General features: G+C 41.2%; 1 non-coding gene across 1 annotated transcript; it reads right to left on the bottom strand.

Annotated features, from left to right (window-relative positions):
* Positions 1–10,094: 10,094 nt before the first annotated feature.
* Positions 10,095–10,201, bottom strand: LOC112910527 (U6 spliceosomal RNA). The gene has a single exon (XR_003233259.2). It is a non-coding gene; the product is annotated as a U6 spliceosomal RNA (small nuclear RNA).
* Positions 10,202–10,556: the final 355 nt, after the last annotated feature.

Genomic DNA, 10,556 nt, shown 5'->3' with positions numbered 1-10,556 from the left:
TTCTCCTTCCTGTCATCGGAAAGAGCTCACTGACTTGGTTTTCCTTTCCTGTCCCCTGTCACTAAGACAATGGAGCTGGGTGTCACCTCCTTGACTCTACACTGCCCCTCCTCAGGCTTCAGATTGTCCCTCTAGAGTCTCCATTCCTCCTGCTGCTTAGGTGGTCCAAACTCCTCATTTTCACCAGGTTTCACTTGGACAGCATGCTGGGATGACGACGGGAGCCCCCAGATTATCTTTGCACTCCTGGAAGCTGCTGCCTTGGCCTCCTAAGCCTGGAGCAGTGGCCAGGCTATGCCTGCTCCCAGCCTGGATTCCATAGCTCACCTACCATCAGGTTGCTGGCAGGAGCCCCGTGAAACTATGGATGATTCGGTGCAGGGAACTCACATTTTCTGCCTCTTCCATGAGTTCTGGTTGCCATGACACTGCACTGAAGGTCATCGTACAAGAGTGGCTCATGCCGAGTAAGGACACAGTATGTGCCTGTCTCTGCACTAAGATCTACATAGGCCCATCTCATGAGATCCTCATAATCTTCCTGCAGAGAATTCTTCCTACATCTTTATCTCCATTTTTTTAGAGGAGGCTCTGAGGGGTTGAGGAACCAGCCTGCTAAAGAAATAGGATGGGATTCTAACCCAGGAGTCAAGCTCCAAAGCCTCAGGGGGCTTTAACCATCACATGCTTACCACAGCCTTAACCGTTGTTTCTCCCTCACCATGATTTCAATCTGAGGATACCCAGCTGACGCAATTTACTTTCAGGTTCTCAATAACAAAAATCTCCCATCAAAGACTCCACTATCCATTTAGAGATTTTTTTTTTTTTTCAACTTGGGCCCTGGGAAGATGTGAAAGAGGTTCTGATTACTGGTGTCAAACCCCAGGTCCCAAATTTCTCCCCAAAATTTCTCATTTTCTTAATCAATGGAGTTTTAAGTGCCACACATGAAAGAGTTACCAATGTTTGGAATTACAGATGTGATGTTGTCAGTACTTAATTGTTCTTTCCAGAATTTTTATTTTTTTTGCATCAAACATGTATTTATTTCACTATCAGGAAGGAAGAAAAGAAGGAACAGTGGGGAATAACAATGAAATTGGGGGGAAGAGAGGAAAAGAAAGTGTTGCAACTTGTTTCTGACCATCCATGCTATTAAGTTCTCTGTGCAGTGGGTTTCACTGCAGGCACATAGACCATCCTTAGACTTGAGTTTTCACCTGGCTAAAGGCCACAGTCTCTTATCTGTAGTGCATGGTCAGTACCCTTGAACAGAGTTGGGGCTCAACAAAGACTGATGGGCTGAATCAGATGTGGCCACAATGCAGATAGCGACAATATTTGGCTAGTTTGAGGTTAAAAGTCCTATAGATTTACTCTTATCGAGATGTGAAGTCATTTTCAGTTAGACTCACATTTTAGAGACTTGGGAAAAAAACTGACATCATGATTCAATGAGTTCCTGAGAAAATGCATAGAATTTTTTGGCCACATATTCTGTTTTCCTGGTTCGTTTGACATATTGCTATGCTAAATTTGAAAACAAATGTCAAGCATAATTATTATATATGTAGAAATTCACCTCCCAGGGATCTACATTCCTCATCTGGAAAATGAGGGAGTAAACCAGATGCTCCCTAAAGGGCTTTCTAGTACTTGTTCTCTCTGGTTTATATATTTCAGACATTATATAACACTTTTTGTTTATTATAAACTGAAATGAGTAAAAAAGGATAATATCCAGCCCCCAAGTTCCCAACTATGTTAGAGCTGATCTACAAAGTAGATGTCTAAAGGATTATGTTACTTTGGAGTAAATAAAAAGAATAGATTAGCACTCTGAGAAGATGCTTGGATTGTGGCCTTCTAGATAAATTCCATGCGTAGGCATTTGCAACAATATCCTTGTGTCACAGACAAAAGGATTATTCCATGCCTTTTGAGCATATATACATATATGAGAGGGAATTAAAATAAGGTACTAAACCGAAACCTACTGTGGTATTCAAGTATTTCTAACTTTGTGTTTTCACCCAGAATGTGTGCATCATTTTTTGGTTCTTTTGTGTTTTCTTTTTCCTTTTTTTAGAAAAATGAATAATCTATAAATAATAACGACTTAGGCCTCTTTTATTTTTAAAGTCATCAAGATAAGAAGCTTTTGCACAGCAAAGGATACAGTCAACAAAACTAAAAGACAACCTACAGAATGGGAGAAGATATTTGCAAATGACGTATCAGATAAAGGGCTAGTTTCCAAGATCTATAAAGAACTTCTTAAACTCAACACCAAAGAAACAAACAATCCAATCATGAAATGGGCAAAAGACATGAGGAGAAATCTCACAGAGGAAGACATAGACGTGGCCAACAAGCACATGAGAAAATGCTCTGCATCACTTGCCATCAGGGAAATACAAATCAAAACCACCATGAGATCCCACCTCACACCCATGAGAATGGGGAAAATTAACAAGACAGGAAACCACAAATGTTGGAGAGGATGCGGAGAAAGGGGAACCCTCTTACACTGTTGGTGGGAATGTGAACTGGTGCAGCCACTCTGGAAAACTGTGTGGAGGTTCCTCAAAGAGTTAAAAATAGACCTGCCCTACGACCCAGCAATTGCACTGCTGGGGATTTACCCCAAAGATTCAGATGCAATGAAACGCCGGGACACCTGCACCCCGATGTTTCTAGCAGCAATGTCCACAATAGCCAAACCGTGGAAGGAACCTCGGTGTCCATCGAAAGATGATGGATAAAGAAGCTGTGGTCTATGGATACAATGGAATATTACTCAGCCATTAGAAACGACAAATAGGGATCCCTGGGTGGCGCAGCGGTTTGGCGCTTGCCTTTGGCCCAGGGCGCGATCCTGGAGACCCGGGATCGAATCCCACGTCGGGCTCCCGGTGCATGGAGCCTGCTTCTCCCTCTGCCTGTGTCTCTGCCTCTCTCTCTCTCTCTCTGTATGACTATCATAAATAAATAATAATAAAAAAAAATATTTAAAAAAAAAAAAAAAAAAGAAACGACAAATACCCACCATTTGCTTCGACGTGAATGGACCTGGAGAGTATTATGCTGAGTGAAATAAGTCAATCGGAGAAGGACAAACAGTGTATGTTCTCATTCATTTGGGGAATATAAATAATAGTGAAAGGGAATATAAGGGAAGGGAGAAGAAATGTGTGGGAAATATCAGGAAGGGAGACAGAACATAAAGACTCCTAACTCTGGGAAACGAACTAGGGATGATGGAAGGGGAGGAGGGGGGGGTGGGGGTGAATGGGTGACGGGCACTGAGGGGGACACTTGACAGGATGAGCACTGGGTGTTATTCTGTATGTTGGTAAAGAGAACACCAATAAAAATTAATTTATTAAAAAAAATAAAAATAAAGTCATGCAATATTGCAAATAAACTCTCCAATGCTCAAGTGTGTGTGTGAGGTTATATTTAGTGACAGAACCATGTAGTGGTTAATAGCAGAAGTTTTCAATCTCTGCTTGGCCACTTTATTAGCTGTACAACCTTGAGCAAGTTACTTAACCACTCGGACTTCTCATCTATGAAATGAGAATATGAAGAATTCTTTCTTCCCTCCTTCCTTTTCTTCCCTTCTTCCCTTCTTTCTTAACATCTCTCCTTCAACAAATACATTTTTGAGAACCTGTAACGTGCAACTCAAGGCTCCGGGAATAAATACAGCAGTGAACACGGACAAAGTTCCTTTTCTCATATATATGAGAGTTTAGTTGAGTGAAACAGATAATAAATAAAAACGGATGCTGGGTGACAAATGCAATGAGATAAAGCAGAGTAAGGGATATGAAGGATGGAGGGAAGCTATTTAGAAGGGGTAGCCAAGAAAGGCTTCCCGAGAAGGAGACATTTGAGCTGAAATATGAAATAAGTGGAGAGAATATTCCAGGAAGGGGGAACAGCAGATTGACTATGGAAGTTATGCTTTCAGTGAATGCTTGAGGAAGAGTAAGGAGATCAAGGTGGCTGGAACATGTAAAGCCTTTGGATTTTACCCTAAATGCATTGGGAAGCCATGGGCGGGTGGCTGTTGTATTGAGCAGAAAAGAAACAATATGATCTGGTCCATGTGGAAAAGGACCAACTTTCCAGATGTTTTAACATGTGGTTTGACTATGTGTCTAAGGATTTACTTCTTAAGCATTGTTAAGATTGGCATGAGCTTATGAGGCAGCAAATGTGAATTGCTTAGTGTCCGGCAGTAGACTGTACTTAAGCAGTTCTTATTATTATGCTATTAGTCAAGTTGATAGACCATCGCCAAGGTTCTGCACTGATGATGATAAGGCCAAGGAAACAGGGAGAGAAAGCCATCATTTTTTGAGTACTTACTCTATGCTAGGCCTGTACATATTTAGCTCAAGTACAATATAGAGCAAAGCAGCATGCTATAAGAGAGAGAAAAGAATGGCATCTGACCTCAAAACAGCTCCTCTAGTCTTGTTATAGTGCCCAGAACTAGTCATAACTCTGGGCTGAGGTGACTATTAAAGTGTTCATTTTAGCTTGGAATGGTTACCTGGAATGTTACTTGGAATGGTAATATTAGGTGCTATTCACCCCCATTTTATCTTAATGTGATTTCATGGCTTAGATGAACTCACTAGCCACCCCATGGCTCTAGAGTCTGAATGCCTGCTCAAAATCCAGCTCAACCACCTACAAGCTGTGTGACTTTGGGCAAGACACTTAACCCATTTGTGCCTAAGGTTTGCCATCTCAGAGATGATAGTGACAATTATCTCTTGGCATTTATGTGAGCTAAAGAGAGATATTACATGTAAAAAATGCTTTATCCAATGTAACTATTATTTGCACAGTTAAAGTAATTAATGAGCCAATCAGAAGAGCTTTGAGGGGTAGAACATAGGACTGATAAATTTCCAGGGCAACCCAAAGGGCCAAAAATGTTATGCTGTTGCCCTAAGAAGTTCTGCAGGGTGAACATTTCCAAGGGTGAGAATAGCTATCAAAAAGATGCTAAAACATTTTTAAAAATCTGACTTAAGTCTTTGTAAGTTCTCATTGTGGAAACAGAAGATTCAAGTGATCCAGCAAGAAGTTTTGATCAAAAAGCTGCAGGATGAAAGATGACAAGGAGTAAAATGATGAGATGTGCCATACAAGTTTATATGACACAGTAAGAAAAACAGATAAATGTGGGAAAGGAACCAGAAAATTCATAGAGTAAGAAATGCAGCAGAGAGGAAAATGTTTGCACATCAAGTTAGCAAAGATTAAAAAATAAATAAAATGAATTTCCTTGCAATTAAGACAATAAAAAGGGGAGGTGCTTTTTCATATATTGCTGTAAACCAATAAAACCATTTGAGAAATCAATGTGGCACATAGATCAAGCACTTTTAAAATGGTTATTCTCTTTGACTTGATAATTCTATTTCTAGATTGTTATAGAAACCATTTGTAGAGTTTTCTATGTTTTATTGATTTATTTGAAAAAAATTAATTTTAGATGTAGAGTCATACAGAATTTATTATAGCAGACCCAAATTAGAAAGATTAAAATATCTTCAAATAAATGGCATATTTTTGCAATCATTAAAAAAGACATTTATATCCACATGAAGAAGAATGAAGTTGGACTCCTCTCTCAAACCATACACAAAAATTAACTCAAAATGGATCACAGACTGAAATGTTCAAGAGCTAAAACTATAAGCCTCTTAGAGGAAAATATAGGAGTAACTGTGACCTCGGGTTAGGCAAAGCCTTCTTTGATATGACATCAAAAGCACAAACATCAAAAGAAAAAAAGAGAGACAAATTGGACTTTATCAAAATTAAAAACTTTTGTACTTCAAAGAACACTCTCAAAATGGTCAAAAGACAACCCAAAAAAATGGAAGAAAATATTTGCAAATGATTTATCTGATTAGAGACATGTATCCTTCTGGAATATGTATTTAAAAATTAGAGCTCCAAAACAAAAAGACAAATAACCTAATTAAAACATGGGCAAAGGTTCTGAATGGACATTTCACCAAAGCAGATGTAAGAATGGCCAATAAACCTATGAGAACATGCTTAACATTATTAGCCACTAGGGAAATGCAAGTCAAAACTATGATGAGATACAATTTTACTCCTACTAGTTGGTTATACTAAAAAAGACAGATCCTAGCAAGTGCTGACAAAAACGTGGAAACATTAGAACCCTCATAATGCTGCTGGTGGGAATGTAAAATGGAGCCCCATTTTGGAAGGCAGTATGGCAGTTCCACAAAAAGATTCCCATGTGACCAGCAATTGCACATAGAATTCCACTCAGAAACATATACTTGGGGATCCCTGGGTGGCGCAGTGGTTTGGCGCTTGCCTTTGGCCCAGGGCGCAATCCTGGAGACCCGGGATCGATTCCCACATCGGGCTCCCGGTGCATGGAGCCTGCTTCTCCCTCTGCCTGTGTCTCTGCCTCTCTCTCTCTCTCTCTGTGACTATCATAAATAAATAAAAATTAAAAAAAAAAAGAAACATATACTTGTACAAAATGGTTAAAGCAGCCTTACTCATAGTAGTTAAAAAATAGAACTGATGCAAATGTCCATCAGCTGACAAATAAAATGCAGTGTATATATTAGAATATTACTTGTCAGTAAAAAAAGAATGAATTATTGATACATGCTCTAACATGGATTAGTCTTTAAAAAATTACGCTAAGTGAAAGAAGCCAGTTACAAAAGACCTGTATTGTATAATTCAGTTTATATGAAATGTTTGAAATAGGCAAATCTATAGAGATAAAAGTAAATTAGTGATTGCATAGGGGTTGGGATGGAGTTGGGAATAGGGAGTGACTGCTAAAGGGCACAAGCTTGCTTTCTGGGGTAGTAAAATGTTCTCAAGTTGATTATGGTGATGGTTGTACACCAAAACCCATTAGATTTTAAATGGGCAAATTATATGGCATGTAAACTGTATTTCTATAAAATTGTTAAAACTACATTTTTGTAAAGTATACACTAAGAGAAGAAATGTTCGTAGTATTAGTGAATGATTTGGAATCATGCGTTGTGAATTATAATTATTTAGAAAGAAGACTAGAAGTTCTGACAAATTCCAGAAAGAGGTCCACTAAAGTGTTAATAAAGGCTGCTTTGGACAGTGAACTATGGCTGATGATATTTTTTTCCCCTTTGATGAGGAGGCCTTTTATAATAGGGGAAACTTTTTTTAATAAAAGAAATGAGGAGGCCTTATTTCTCAAACAGTCCTTGGGTGTAATTCTGAGTCACTCTTACCCTCCGCTGAACGGAAAGCAACCGAAGAGAGCTTCAGCTGTCATTCTGTAGAAAACAAAGTCTGACTCAGACCAAAAGTGATGTTTTCCATGCTCCTTCCTACCTCCTGTTCTTCTACCCCACAGGCCCACAAAAGAAAATGATTCAGGGGCAGCCCAGGTGGCTCAGCGGTTAAGTGCAGACTTCAGCCCAGGGCGTGGTCCTGGAGACCCGGGATCTAGTCCCACGTCGGGCCCCCTGCATGGAGCCTGCTTCTCCCTCTGCCTGTGTCTCTGCCTCTCTCTCTGTATCTCTCATGAATAAATAAATAAAATCTTAAAAAAAAAAAAAAAAAGAAAATGATTCAGAAAGTCCTGAGCAAGTGAAACCTGGAAATGTGCTGGGCTTCTATCTGGCAGCCTCCTGCCCTGTAAGTGAGAAGTAGACAACTGCTGTCCACGGCTTCTCACAGTGAGAGTGGAACAAGGGAGGCATGTGTTCCAACTGGGGGCATGAGCTAGGGCCCATGCCAACTACAAGGAGAAGTTTTATTTTTTCCTTGAGTGTAAAATCTATGTTATCTCTACTGAGGAAACCAGCTTTTCCTTCTTACTACCCAAGGGGAGGGGCCTATGCTGGCTCACGTCCCTGGACCGAGTTACACGGCCCAGCTGGCTCCTCTCCAGGCCAGCCAGTTGTCCATCTCTATCTTGGAGGAACAGCTTGGACAAAGTTCTTGGCTCTGTTTGGAAATCCCCTTCCCCTTGCTCTCCCAAACAAAATTAATTTGAAGCAGTTGGGTTGATCTGACATGTTTCCTCTGAGGAACATGTGTTCATATGAGGAGGGAGGGTCTCCTGGAGACAGTCCTGGGGCTCTCTACTTGGAGTAGGTATCTACTTCCCAACACGAGCAATCTGCAGTGTATTCAGGAGCATGCTCCTGGGTTGGAGAGAGGTCTGGGGGCCAGTTCTCTGAGAAGTAGCTGAAGGGCCTGGGGCTGCTTAGCTTGGAAAAGAGAAAACTCAGGGAGATCCTGAGATTGTCTCAATGAGCTGTTAGCATGAGAAAGGGTTATTTTGGAATAATATCTCAGGGAAAATTTGGAACAAATGTGGAGAAGTTGCAAGGAGGCACGTTGCCTTAATATTAGAAAGAACTTTTAATAATGAGAATTTTCCAAAATCCTATGGGCTCTGTAGTTGAGGATGTGATTTTTATCCAAGGAAGTCTGTGTCGCAACTCTGTTTCAGGCATCATCAACTTGAAAGTGTAAAACTTGTTTCCAACAATCATGTGGTACTTATCATGCACCAAGCACTATTCTAAGTACTTTACATATATAATTCCCAGAATACTTATAGCATCCTTCTAAAATAAGTGTATTATTATCTCCAATTTATAGATGAGGAAAAATAAGACTCGGAGAGTACTTTAGTAACTTGCCGAGGGTCATTCTGTGACTCAAACCCATGTAGTTTGTGTCAAACATTCATACTCTTAACTCCTACACTGAGGTTACATTTATATTGATACCCCTAAGATATGACCATATGCTCCTATATGTCAAAATATAGGATTTAGGCTCTCTCATCTGGGGCGCCCAGATCATTTCCAGGAGTCCCCATAGAGTGTCTACCTATACCTACAACCTAGTGGATAAGGTACAGCACCTGTCACGCACTATGGTTTCCCTCGTGGCGATGTCTCAGCTCTCAACGCTGTTCACACAGCCTTGCCAACTATACTAGTTGTGAGACCACCAATGTCTATGCCAAGGGGGCTTCTTCACAACGTGCCTCAGTCCGTAGGGCTCAAGGCCCAAGTGCTGCTGGGTTCCGAGAGCTGTGGAGAATGGTCCTACATCTGTGCCTCACTTTGTCATCTGAGTCCCCAAGAAACAATACTTTTGACTAGAGTCCTCTCTCTCCCAAACAAAACGTCCCTCTCAGCTACTGGCACTCATTTCCTTGGGTATAGAGTTTCAGAGACAGTCCAACGGTTGGAGTTGGGCCCTACAATTCACATTCATCTCTGTCACCTTTGCTTCTTTCTCAACTGTCTCCTGTCACCTGGACAGCCACAATAAATAAAACTCTCTTTTCCTCCAGCCACAAAACACAGAGCCTTCATGTACCAGATGAAGAGAACTCTGAAGAGATGTCACCTCACTTCTCTCCAGATCTTGCTCAGCCAGAAAGGACCTGTGATACCCGAAAGCGGAAGCAGGAAGACTATTCCCATGGGTACTGCGGAAAGGGGTGGTGGATGAAGTTGGAGGCTGGAAAGAATTGTAAGATCCCATCAATTCTAAAATGTTAGACTCCTAACTCCCAAATAGTTTGGTAGAAATGGAATTGCTTCAGCTTGTTTCCTCAAATACCCCCTTTGGGTTTGTGTAGGGAAGAGTAAGTTGTATTTCTAGGTAAAGTTTTTAGCAGTGTCTGGATTCTACTTCCTGCAGGGAAGGTACAGAGTGAAGGAACTGGCAAGAGAGGAAGCTGGGACGCCGAGGGCTGGCATCAGGTCACTGAGGGGAAGCAGTTAATGGCTCTGTGTGTAAGGCATTTCCTTGAGGGAGAATTTCAGAGATGAGCTTCCCGCGCTCGTACCCAGTCTCTCTCATGTTCTTCAGGAGAGTAAACATATGTCTCCATATCATCCAAAAGGTCTTCTCATTGTCTTTTATGGTCAATGTGAGGGATGTGGGACATTTAGATTCTTTGACGAATATTTGGCTGACAAAGAGAAGAGAAGTTAGTGACAAGAGTAAAGTACATCTCACTTGGTTTTGTTTTTTTTTTTTTAAATATGGAACGCTTCACGAATTTGCGTGTCATCCTTGCGCAGGGGCCATGCTAATCTTCTCTGTATCGTTCCAATTTTAGTATGTGTGCTGCCGAAGCGAGCACATCTCACTTGGATCTGTACCTTATGGCTATGAAGACAGGGCGTGGTAGCCAGCCTCTAACAGCCTCGGTATTCCTCGCCTCCTGGTGTTTATGTCTTGCATAGTGTCTCTCCCCGCACTGAATCCGTGTTTGTCTGTATGACCAATAACATATGGCACAAGTGACAGTGTGTGAATGTCTAGGCTGGGTCATGACTTCCAGCTTGGTCTTTGCACCGTTTGCTCTGGGAGAAGCCAGCCATCAGGTTGTGAAGGACACCAAAGCAGACATGTGAGGAGCCTATATAGGAAGGAACCGAGGCCGCCTACCAAAGCCGGGACCCACTTGTCAGTCAAGTGAGTGAACCACCCTGCAA

The sequence above is a fragment of the Vulpes vulpes genome, chromosome 3 (genome assembly GCF_048418805.1).
Source record: "Vulpes vulpes isolate BD-2025 chromosome 3, VulVul3, whole genome shotgun sequence".
Classification (NCBI taxonomy): domain Eukaryota; kingdom Metazoa; phylum Chordata; class Mammalia; order Carnivora; family Canidae; genus Vulpes; species Vulpes vulpes.
Note: the sequence above shows the minus strand (reverse complement) of the source record. Positions and strands in the feature narration are given on the sequence as shown.